The sequence below is a fragment of the Taeniopygia guttata genome, chromosome 17 (assembly GCF_048771995.1).
Source record: "Taeniopygia guttata chromosome 17, bTaeGut7.mat, whole genome shotgun sequence".
NCBI classification, from domain to species: Eukaryota; Metazoa; Chordata; class Aves; order Passeriformes; family Estrildidae; genus Taeniopygia; species Taeniopygia guttata.
In genome coordinates this window covers 786265-798935 of record NC_133042.1, presented here as the reverse complement: position 1 = coordinate 798935, position 12671 = coordinate 786265, and the positions used below count along the sequence as shown (strand labels likewise).

General features: G+C 49.9%; 1 protein-coding gene across 10 annotated transcripts in view; it reads left to right on the top strand.

The window, feature by feature from the left end:
- Positions 1-12671, top strand: part of EXD3 (exonuclease 3'-5' domain containing 3) — a 253822-nt gene that overhangs the window by 41197 nt on the left and 199954 nt on the right. The window lies entirely within an intron of this gene.

The window sequence follows — 12671 nt, the reverse complement described above, 5'->3', positions numbered from 1 at the left end:
TTAATTAAGCATAGGCAAGTGGGTGTGAAGAGTGGAATTCCAAGTGTGTGCAGCGGCTGTGGGTGCAGTGTTACACTGGCTTCACCTTGCTTCTGAATTTGACCATAAAATCCAATTTGAAATACAGAAGTAATGAGTAGAGAGTGGATTTAACTAGTACATTGTAATGTTGGTGTTAGCATTGATTCTCATCTGTGTAACTCCTCAAAAACAAGGAGTATACAGAATTTAAATCAATATTGAGTACTTAAGAAAATATTCCAACTCAGCCATGAAATATTTATGCTTAACATCCTGCTGAACTTGCAATGGTTTGCTTGGATTTAAATTGGCATCTGCCTTTGTACCCTAATACTCACAAATAATTAAACACAACACATTCTGGGTAATAAGAAATAATGTAGAAATGCAATTCTTTAAATGAAATCTACAATGTAAAAATGTTCTGTTGCTGTATCTTACTTTCAAGTCAACATTACAAGCCATTTAGTATCTGTATTATTTTTTAAGGTTTAAGCCTCCTGTTGGTTTTTTTTTTTCCTTGGAGAGTCTCTTCACGCTTTGTAGTGTTCTGTGGGCCCAGCAGAAACCCTGCTGCTCTATCAGAACATGTGTCATCAGCTGTTTGGCCACAGCCACAGAGGGGCTGGAGGAAGTGTTTTAAATTCCCAGGGGTGTTGTGCATCAAGGTGCACTGTCCAGCACTGGGGACAGAGTGTCGTTGTGGCTCCCAGCTCCTGCCCTGGCCGCTGCCAGCTCCCTCTGCGTGTGCCGAGTGGGGCAGAGTGGGGAGGTGTGTGTGTGTCTGCCTGCTCCAGGAGGGAACAGCAATGCCAGTGATGGAGCTGAGGGAAGCTGAGGGCTGAATTCCTCCCTCTCAGACACCAGGATTTGTTGTCTTAGTGTTCCTAGTGCTTAGTTCTTAGTCTTAGAGGGCTGTAGGTGTGTCCCAACTCTCAATAATAAAATAATCTTTCTCCGGGTTAATTAAAATGTACAAACATAGCTGCAGCCTGGAACTGTGAAGATGTTATGAGGGCACAGACACTGCTCTTGGGGCCCCTTTCTGCTCATTCTTTACCCCTCAGTGTGGGGCTTGGAGTGTCCCAGGGGAGCTGAGCGGGGACTTTACAGCTGACTCCTGCTGCTTGCAAGTCTCATGGAAGTTTCTGGAGTCCCAGGCTGGGGTCTCACTTTTTGCCCAGAGAGGTTGTGGTCTCCCTATCTCTGGAAGTGTCCAAGGCCAGGCTGGACAGGGCTTGGAGCACCCTGGGATAGAGGAAGGCCTCCCTGCCCATGGCAGGGTTGGAGCGAGATGAGCTTTAGGGTCTCTTTGAACCCAAGCCATTCAGTGATTCTAAATTCCTATTACAGCTTCCTAGGGTGATGCACAGCATTCTATAAGATGTTCTTCCTCCCACTAAATGCAAACAACCTTCAGTCAATGAGTAGCTTTCCTCTTGCTGCACCCCTGTGGTGTCTCTGGTTCAGGTGACTGCTGCCACAGGCTGCTTCTCTCTTCCTGTTTTCCCCAGACTTAAGCTAAAAGAGGCGGCAAAAAGACCTTGAAAGAAATTCAGGTCAAGTATCTCATCAGCACAGGATGCTGCTTCATGCTGTTGTACCAGTGAAGATGGAGTTCCTCTGTGGTAGGAGCTGTGCCAGCTTCACCACCCACGCTTTGACAAAGGGTATTGTTTTACCATTTCAGGTGATTAATAATTTTTAGGAGGTTGCAGTTTTCCGTTTGCAGCATGTCACCTCTGATTTCCTCTTTGCATCCCAGAGGCTTTGGAGAAGCTGAGGGGCACAGTGAGGAATGTGCTTGTGCAACCAGGATTACCTTCACAGAGTGGGGGAGGTTGCAGTTCTTAATGCAGCCCTGTTTGAGAACCAAGTCAGTGGCTTCCTCAGCCACCAAATAATGTTTTCCTTAATTGTCATTAGGCTGTGAGAAAGTTCCTCTCTGAAACCGAGTTTAAATAACAATTTTCCTGCACTTTATTTCCATTGTTAGCCTGTGGGAAGTCCCTGAAGAGGGATGGCAGCAGCCCAGGGTTGTACAGAGCTTGGAGAAAGGATCCCCTGCAGAGGTGCAGTCAGGTCATCACTGAACCCAAAGTGACCTCAAACAAGATGAGGAAACACGTAGGACAGTGACCAGCAGCAGTGCTGGATCTTTTCAGCTTGTGCCTTTCCTGTTTCTTGCCCTTTTTCTGGGATCTCTCTTCATCATGCGGGCAGAGCTGTGCTGGGGCTTCCTACCCTGCTCTGTGCAGCATCTCTGGCATGGGATATAGACAGGAGAGACATTGCTCTGCTGCTCACCTTCATACTGGTGCCACAGCTTCCATGCCAGCGTGTGGCCATGAAAGAGATGCGGTGTGAGCAGTGAGGAGCCAAGGAGAGCACCCAGCTCTGCTGCCATCCCATCCTTTGGTGGCCCTGTGCACCGTGCAGCCTGCTGGGGGCTTAGGGAGGAAGCTGAGGAGCTGATCTCTTGTACAGCTGAGATGTGCTGATAACAGCACGTGCTGTCCTGGTCCTTCAGAGCCCACCATGAGCAGGTGTCACCCAGCATCACCCCAGCAGTGGGGCTGGCTGGGCTGGTGGTACCACAGGGGACACCAGGGCTCCCTTTCGTTTGCTTTTCAGCCTCTGCAGTTTCTGGTAGGCATCTGCAGACTCCAGTGGGGAGTGAGGCCCGAGAGAACCACAGGGTGAGATCTCTCTCCAGTGGTTCCTTTGATCAAGTGAGGACTTGTGTGTTCGTCATGCTTCACAGCAGAGGTGCTCTTGGCTTTGTGGCAGAGCAGTGCAGACACAAACCATCTTGATGGAGCTGACTTGCTGTGCTGTCAACAAGTGAATTAGATCAGAGCATCCCCAAACAGACATGGCGTTTCAAGTCCAAAAGCAAAGGGGAGGAATCCCAATCTTGCCAGCAGTTGCCCACAGTTTTGCTGTTTTACTTTGAATTTTTTGCCAGTTGTTCAGATGCCAAATCATTTGGCAGCCAAAAATCAGATATCCCTGCCCATGCCTAAAGGAGAATGATACGTTGTTTCTGACATTTGTATTATTTTATTGGTCAATTCATCACTACTTAAAGGTTTTTCAAAAGGTCGTTAAAACTATGTATAAAATGTAGTACTTTCCAAAAAATTAGAGCATGATCATTGCAACTCTTAACTACAAGCTATTAAGAAATTGTACTGAGAAAACACATGCCTTTCAGGTAAACAATGTTTGTGGATGTGGAAGAGTCCAAAAGCTGGGAAGGTCGCATTTTTCTCAACTTCTGAAGACACTGGTGGAGACATCTGTAGCTACTGAAATCTCCTGATCTGAGCAGATGTTTCACAGTGACTGTGCATGTCACTGCTCAAAACACTTGTGAAAATTAACCTGAGCCTTTGAACTGGAGACTGTTCCCCAGTCTGACCCAAGTATTGGGGGTGAGGCAGGGGGAGGCTGCAGGGTAAAGCCTTTGCTTGTGCACTGTAAGGAGAACCAAAGGGTGAGGAGGAGGCTGCTGGAGACCCATCTTCCAGACATGTGGAAAATCCTGGCTCCCTGTCCAGGAGCTTCAGGAGTGGTTTCTCTGTGCTGGCCTTCCAGGAGTGCTGCCAGGAGAACAAAACTGCAGCTTCAAGACTCTACGTATTTCCTCCTTTAGTATCATCTTCTACAAACTTGATTACAAACCAACATCCCTTGTAAAAGCCATTTATGCCACCAGAGGTGATCTTCTTAATCCCACTGGTGGCTTAATCAATCACTGCAATCAGAACCTGCTTCCTTAGCCCTTTATCTCCTGAATAAGATTAGAGAAGGTCTCTAGATCTGAGCTTAGAAGGTCTCTAAGCTTTTTCAGGACATAAAGCATGAGGAACAACTACCCATGAAGGAGTTTTGAAAGGAATTTATTATCAGGCATGGTGGAGATAACACTGACATGGCTTGGGAAGAGATAAAAACTCAGTGTACAGTGTGTGGGGAATAATGTGACTTGGCTTTGGCCTGACCTTGTGGGATTGGACACTATTCCTGCTCTCCAGCAGAGTGTTGTTTCTCTCGCTGTGGGTGTGAGTGTCAGGAAGTGTACAAGCAGAGTGTGGTGCAGGTACTGGCTTCATGCTTGACAATGACTTAGTTGAGTTTGATAAGCAGACTTAATTGACCTTGAGGTCATCTGGTGACGATAGTGAAATTAAACTTTTTGAGGAAGAACAAGAGGGAACAGAGGCGCTGCATGGGTGTCAGTCCCCGGGTGCCAGCGGGTGGGATTGCTCAGGACAGAGCTCTTCCCAGAGGGTGGGGAAAACAAAGCCACCAGTGCATTGTAAGGCATGATCTTGTAACAAGAGCTACTGGTCAAGGTCTCAGACCAGCAATCAGTCATCCCTTAATTTATATTCCAAGTAGCAGTCAGGATCTTCAGCCACAACAAAGCCACTGTGTCCTGCAGCTGTTCAGCCATCACCAGATGTTGCAGCTGATGGTGCTGCAGCTCCTGCTTCTCCACCCTCCCTGTCCTCCAGCATTCCTCTCCTTGCTGCCATCAACAACGAGGATACTCCCTGCAGGCCAGGGGAGGATTCATGGGCAATGATGTGGGCAAAAGGCAAACAGAAATGAAATAACAGGCAAAACTTACTAAAACAAGCTTGTTGTTGACCCCGTATATCAAATCTCAGGGAGAAAAAACTCAGAAGATCTGAGTTAAACATGACAAGAACCTGGAAATTAAAATGCCAGTAGCTTGTGAATTTCTGACTTGTGGCCCGGGGGAGTAGCAGTGCCTGGGAGAAGCAGAGGAGCTGCCAGTGCCCCTGAGGGAATGGGAGCTGGGCAGGCTCAGGGCTCAGGGCTCCGGCTGCTGACGAGCTCCTGGCCAGGCGGATGATGAGGAGCTGCAGACAGTTGGGATCTGAGGGATTTGCTAGTAACAGGGAAAACAGAGGAAATGGTGATTTGAGAGGAAATCCTTGGATTATTGTGCTTTGATTCATGGTTAGACATGGTCTGGAGTGAAAGTGATCAAGGAGAAATACACGCAGTGGAGCTTCAGCTCCTGTGAATGAATCGAAAGGCAGATGGGGACAGAAACAGATCAGGGTGGAGAAAATTTACCAGATTTCTAAAATTACTTATCCATCCTATAAAAGCTTTTTCTTTAGTGTTGCATCTGCATCTGGAGGTATTCAAGCAAAACCCTGGGGAAAAGGAAAGCTCCCTTCTTCTGTAAATGCCATGATTCATGAAATTCTCTCTGTTTCACGTGGGAATTTCCTGTAGCATGTGTCAGTCAGAAGGTGATTGCACTTACTTGACTTTTGCCAACACAACTGTACTCCCAAACCCGTGCAGTGGGGATGTGGCTGCAGAGTGTCTGTGGGTGATCCCTGGGGACATCCCCCAAGGTGTGGGATTCGTCCAGAGCTGAGCTCAGCCCGTGTCCCCGTGTCACGGTCTGACCCTGCCCAGCAGCTGCACTCAGACATTTGTACCTTGCTGTGTGTCAGCCCAGAGCTCAGTGGTTTTGTACGAACCCTTTCACCCACTGTTCTCATTGATATGCCAGAACTGCAGGCTGAGCTCTCGGGTGGGCAGGTGCCCAGCCAGCTGTGCTGTCCTGGCAGGACAAGGTGGGACAAACATCTGGCAACACGAGGGCTGCAGCTGCCATGGCCACTGCTGCCAAACCCTGTCCGGCCAAGCCTTTTAGAAGTGTCAGACTCTGGAGGATTATTCATGCTGAAAAAAAAGTGAATACACTTATGAGAGATGATAAAGCTTCCTCAGTGATCAGGAGGGAACATTCAAATGCTCCATGAGGGAGCTCTGGAGAGATGTTGGTAATACTGGCTTAACACTGCTGCCTAAACTTGAAATCCAAGTCCTAGAAGTAGTCAAAGTGTCTGAAGAACTGTCACCGATGCAACCCTGGCTTTGTTTGGAAATTGCTAAAGTCCTGCATTGAGTCCTCAGAGGAGTTGTGCTCACAATGTTAACAAAGCTGTTCTGGGATGGGAAAAAAGCAAGCCAAGTAAGCTCTTCTAATGTGAGAGAGCTCAAGATCCTGAGACTGAGTTGTCAGGATTTAAAGTAACTCTCCTGGATCTCCTTATAAGAAGGATTTACATGTTACTATTACAATCACCCTGATTATTTAATCCCCTGACATTTTAAAGTCTTCCAAATTTTTCTATATTATAGTGGTTTTCAGTGGTAGCCAAAAATTAGAATGAAACTCATTAATTGTCTTCAACTGAGCTATTTTCCTATTTGCTGAGAATTTTTGTTTGCACTTTGATTTTGGCAGAAATCCTTCATTGCCTATTTCCAAAGTAGTTCCTTAGATTTTTGGTTGTTGGTTTTTTTTCATATTTTTTTTTGTTTTTGCTTTTGTTTTTTTGTTTAAGGTCCTGGTTTGAAGGTGAAATCATCCTTTGGGATTCTTTCTTCTGAAGTGCAGACCCTTTGATAGGTTAAGTATGGCCTGCATGGGTTTGAAGTAGCTCTAGAAAGTGCCAGTCTGTTCAGCAGCCGAGCTCTCGGTGCCTTAACCAGGGTGTGCTGTCACCTCCTCACAGCCTTCCCTACAGAAGAAGTAAGAATCAGAAAAATGCAGACAATAACAAGACTGAAAATCAACCTCTGAAGTTACCACATCCCAAACTATCAGGTTTCTGTTTCGCTGTTGCCAGTACACAGAAATTTCTGTTGTTGGTGTTCATTATTCCCTGGGAACTCTCCCATGCAGCACGGCAGGGTCAGGACGCTGTGCCTTGGTTCAGCAGGGTGGGTGTCACTGGCCACAGTCAGCACCCTGGGGTGCCTCTGTGTGACACGCTGGGGGTTGGACACGTCAGACACATGACCCAGGTGTGTGTGGTCACCTCCCTGTCCTTCCTCGGTGCCAGGCTGCCCTGGTGGAGAGGGTGGCGCAGAGCCCCCGTGCCAGGCACAGCTCCTGTGCTCTGCTCAGGGACAGGGAGGAGTCACAGCTGCTGGGTGACACGGGTGACACGGGTGACACGGGTGACGGGAGACTGCCGAGGGAATCTTGCCTCAGGAGGGTGGGACTGGAAGGGTTCAGACAGTTCCCTTCCAGAGGTGATGCCCTCAGGTGCAGGAGGGAGAGGGTCGATGCTGCCTGCAGGGAAGCGGGCAGTGCTGGGAGATGGAAAGGACGATAAATCCCAGGGGTTTGGGTAACGTGGGGTTTAGGTGACCCCACAGACGGAGAGCAGGGCGTGTCCCTGTGCAGAGTGTGCGCGGGGCGCAGAGCGGGGCCGGGGCACAGGGGCCTGCTGGCACCAGTGTCACTCCACAGAAATACCTGAGCAGGCAGGTGAACCACACCGAGCTCCGAGTGGCTACTGCAGCAATGCAGCCCGGCCCGCGCGGCTTGGGCAGCAGAGGGGGCCAGAGCCCCGCGGCTGCGGAGCGCAGGGAGCGCACCGGGAATGCACCGGGGAATGCACCGGGAATGCACCGGGGAATGCACCGGGGAATGCACCGGGAATGCACCGGGAATGCACCGGGGAATGCACCGGGGAATACACCGGGGAATGCACCGGGAATGCACCGGGAATGCACCGGGGAATGCACCGGGAATGCACCGGGAATGCACCGGGGAATGCACCGGGGAATGCACCGGGGAATGCACCGGGAATGCACCGGGGAATGCACCGGGAATGCACCGGGAATGCACCGGGGAATGCACCGGGGAATGCACCGGGAATGCACCGGGGAATGCACCGGGAATGCACCGGGGAATGCACCAGGGAATGCAACGGGAATGCAACGGGAATGCACCGGGGAATGCACCGGGAATGCACCGGGAATGCAACGGGAATGCACCGGGAATGCACCGGGAATGCACCGGGAATGCACCGGGGAGCGCACCGGGGGATGCACCGGGAATGCACCGGGAATGCAACGGGAATGCAACGGGAATGCAACGGGAGCGCACGGGAGCGCACCAGGGAATGCACTGGGGAATGCACCGGGAATGCACCGGGGAGCGCACCGGGGGATGCACCGGGGAATGCACTGAGGAGCGCGCAGGAGCACACCGGGGAATGCACCAGGGAATCCACCAGGGAATGCACCGGGGAGCGCACAGGGGAATGCACCGGGGAATGCACTGGGGAATGCACTGGGGAGCACACTGGGGAATGCACTGGGGAATACACTGGGGAGCACACTGGGGAATGCACTGGGGAATGCACTGGGGAATGCACCGGGGAGCACACTGGGGAATGCACTGGGGAGCACACTGGGGAATGCACTGGGGAATGCACTGGGGAATGCACTGGGGAGCACACTGGGGAATGCACCAGGGAATGCACTGGGGAATGCACGGGAGCACACCGGGGAACGCACGGGAGCACACCGGGGAATGCACCGGGGAGCACACTGGAGAATGCACCGGGGAATGCACTGGGGAATGCACTGGGGAGCACACTGGAGAATGCACTGGGGAATGCACTGGGGAATGCACTGGGGAGCACACTGGAGAATGCACTGGGGAATGCACTGGGGAGCGCACTGGAGAATGCACCGGGGAATGCACTGGGGAATGCACTGGGGAGCACACTGGGGAATGCACTGGGGAATGCACTGGGGAATGCACTGGGGAGCACACTGGAGAATGCACCAGGGAATGCACCGGGGAGCACACTGGAGAATGCACCGGGGAATGCACCGGGGAGCACACTGGAGAATGCACCAGGGAATGCATTGGGGAATGCACTAGGGAGCACACTGGAGAATGCACCGGGGAATGCACCAGGGAGCACACCAGGGAATGCCCGGAGCTGCTCCGGGTGCACTGGCTGTGCCCAGGGTTTGCTTCCCAAGTGGCTGGAGGTGACTGATGGGCAAGGAGAGTGAAAGGAGCAGGGAGAGCTGAGCCGTGGAACTCTGCAGGCATGCAGGGAGATGCATTCTTTGGTATCCAGAGCTTCCTCCAGGGGTTCAGGTTGTACTTATGCCTTGGGGTCACAACAATTTGCTTATTGATGTTAGGAACTTGGACAGGAATTCCATGAAAAATACATTCCTGTCAAGCTGGCGGGCTTCACCATGCTGAGGGGACGGCCTTGAAATTCCAACAAACTTTGACAGACATCTGCTGATGTTTTGTCAGCTGCTTTCCAGTTTTAATGTCCAAGCTAATGAGGCAGAGGGTGTTCTCTGGAGCAGCGTGGCTCTGTTGGCTTCTGCCATGAGTGTTCTGCTGTGAACCTTCAGCGCTTCCAATGAATCTTATTATGGCACGAATGGTGGGAAATTATTAAATTACTCCCATAAATGATCAAAAGTCAATAATCATTTATAAAAATTCCATTCAATTGAAGTGATCTCCTTAGAATAAGCTTCAATCAAATGAATTGATACAGGAGGCAGGTTCGTGACCTGGCCCCTTTGCTTCTGTGGTGCCAGTGGTCCTGGTGGTGCTGAGCAGCCCTGTCCAGACAGGAGCTTGTGGAGCCCTGCTGGTTTCAGGGCCCTGGAGGGGAAGGAACATAGGCTGGGGTTCTTCACACAGGCCCAGACTCATGGTAGGCGCTGACCGAATGCTGCCTTGAATTTTATTTTTTATTTTTCGCTTGTGTCAGTGGTTTTTTTCTATATCCTTATCATAGCAAAGTGAAGTTTCTATTTCTGAGTAGTTAAAAATTTACATGATAATGGGAAATCTGTAAAATTAGGTGGAACTGCAATTTGCATTTCAACCTGAAATTCAGAGAGGCTGCAGCCTCTTTATCACTTCTGCCTACTTTGAAAGAACATATGCTACAGACACAGCTTGTGAAAGGGCTCAGGAGGCAGGTCATTTGTGACACACTGCAGCCTGAGATGCCAAAATTTAAGCAAAGATTTTGACTGGTGTAGCTTAGCTGGGGCATTGTGAAGAATGAAGCTTTGTGAAGTTTGTGAAGAATGAATGCTGGGTTTGTAGCTGATGGGAGCTAAACTGAAGCTAAACTGGGGTACAGAATCCACAGTCTGTACAAGCCAATGAAAAGGCACCCATGATCTTCAGAGGATGCTTTTGCAGGCACTCCTAGGACTACAGCTGCTTCACCCATCTCCTAACTCATGTTTTTTCTGGGGAGGGGTCCATGTCACTGGAAACTTCAGAGCAATGTGCAGCTCCTCCCCAGGGGCAGCTGCAGCTCTGCTCTGGGACAGGGACAGGAGCCAGGAACGGCTGGAGCTGGGCCAGGGCAGGCTCAGGCTGGAGAGCAGGAAAGGTTCTTCCCCCAGAGGTGCTGGCACTGCCCAGGCTCCCCAGGGAATGGGCACAGCCCCGAGGCTGCCAGAGCTCCAGGAGCCTTTGGCCAGCGCTGCCAGGGATGGACAGGGTGGGATTTTGGGGGGTCTGGGCAGGGCCAGGGGCTGGGCTGGGTGATCCTGGTGGGACACATCCAGCTCAGAATATTCTGTGACTCTGTGATACCTTTTTTTAAGCTGTGTGTGCCTGTATGTTCTGCAACACTAAGGCAAGAAAAGGAAGATCATAAAAATGTGAAATAGGCTTCAAAATTCCTGTATGAAGACGCCTACAAATAAGTACTGCCTTGTACTATTTGTTTTTTTGTTTCTAAATATTTAAGTTACTCTCACTACACATTTTCAAATATTTTCCATACCCAGGCAGAATAGAAACCTCCTTTTTTGTTTTGGGGACATTTTCTGAGGAGAGATAAGATTTTTTTATATGGTCACTTCACCATGTTTCTGAGCATTAAAGGAAGCACCAGCTCAGGCAGAACTTGAGATACCAACCCAGAGCTGATCCCATGGAGAGTTAACAGACTGTCAGGAGGGAGACTTCCTGATTTTCCCTGCAGGAGTCAGGAGCACCTTGTTCACTCCAACCCAGCAATGGCCCTGCTTGAACTGAAGTCACTCAGAAGGAAACCAGTGGCCCCCCATTCCCTGTCTGGCAGTGGCTGTGGCCTCAGCTGTTACTGAGGAAGCAGAACAGGAGCTCTGTTCTCACTGCCCCCATCCACCTGGGGGTTGTTTTGCCCCTGGGGCAGGTGTGAGCTGCAGGCAGGGCAGGTGTCAGATACTGTCCATGCATCCATCCATCCATCCATCCATCCATCCATCCATCCATCCATCATTCATCCATCATCCATCCATCCATCCATCCATCCATCATTCATCCATCATCCATCCATCCATCCATCCATCCATCATTCATCCATCATCCATCCATCCATCCATCCATCCATCCATCCATCCATCATCCATCCATCCATCCATCCATCCATCCATCATCCATCCATCCATCATCCATCCATCCATCATCCATCCATCCATCCATCATCCATCCATCCATCCATCATCCATCCATCCATCCATCCATCCATCCATCCATCCATCCATCCACCATCCATCCATCCATCCATCCATCCATCCATCCATCCATCCATCCATCCATCATCCATCCATCCATCCATCCATCCATCCATCCATCCATCCATCCATCATCCATCCATCCTCCTGCCTCAGCACGGTGTTAGTCAGGCTGTGTGCCTTAGCTCTTCTGGCTGGAATACAAACCAAAACAGTCCTGCATGGCACCAGCCATGAGCTCAACATCACAATCAAGAGCTCAGCAGTGACCACACCTGCTCTGGAGAAAAGCCAGCAGTGTTTGGAGAAGCAGCTTGGCAGTTCTTTGCAGCAGCTTTTTCCTTTGGCTGCTCCATGCTGGGTTTTCACACAGGGAATTCTTTGAACCAAACAGGAGACACTTGTGTCAGCAATTGCCTTCTTGTGGGCCATCACCCACCCCTGTACACAGATCACAGCATCCTGCAGGACTGAGCACGGCCAGTTACCTTCTCCCTCTGAACAACTTGATTTAAACCTAATGGAGATAGCTACAAACTGGGTCCTGACCCCAAAAATAGCAGGCAAGTAATGAGGGAGAATAGCCTTTTGAATAGAGAACAATGGAATTACATTTCACATTAATTCCTGAATTACTCTCATATGATGTCAAAAAGTGAGGCTTGAGGGATTTCAGATCATGTCGAGGTCAAAAGAAGCCCCAAGGACAAACTGTGACTTTTTTTACTGTTCAAAGGAATTGAAGTCCCTCAAGGTGTCTTCTGTTGAGAAACTTCTACTGTAGTAGAAGCCCCATCCTGGGGCTTGTTAGAGCTGCTGTAGATCTGTGTGTGACCCCAGGATGCTGCTGAGAGGGAGGCTTTGGTTCCCTGGCCCCCTGGAGTCCTCAGGTCCTGCTGGAATTCCCATACAATGATATTTGAAGGGGGTGTCCTGAGATCCAGTCCAAGCTCTGCCATCTGCCCAAGCCTGTGTTTGTTGGTTACTGTGGTGGGGTCCTGTGGGACACAACCTGGAAAGCCACTGCTTGTGAATGGGGAAATTCTTCCCCTTTGCCCGACTGCTGAGCAGAGCCAAATTCTTCAGAGTCCTGGACCATGAATCTGCCATTTCAGTGGGTTTGTGTTTATTGACAAATCATGGGTGAATTACAGCCCTTTTTGTTTTCTAGGAGACCAATGGGATAAAGTGTGTTTAGGCTAAAACATATTTGTTCCATTTTTGGTATCTTCCCCTCATACATGCCCTGTTGTTTTGTTTGTTTGTTTGTTTGTTTGTTTGTT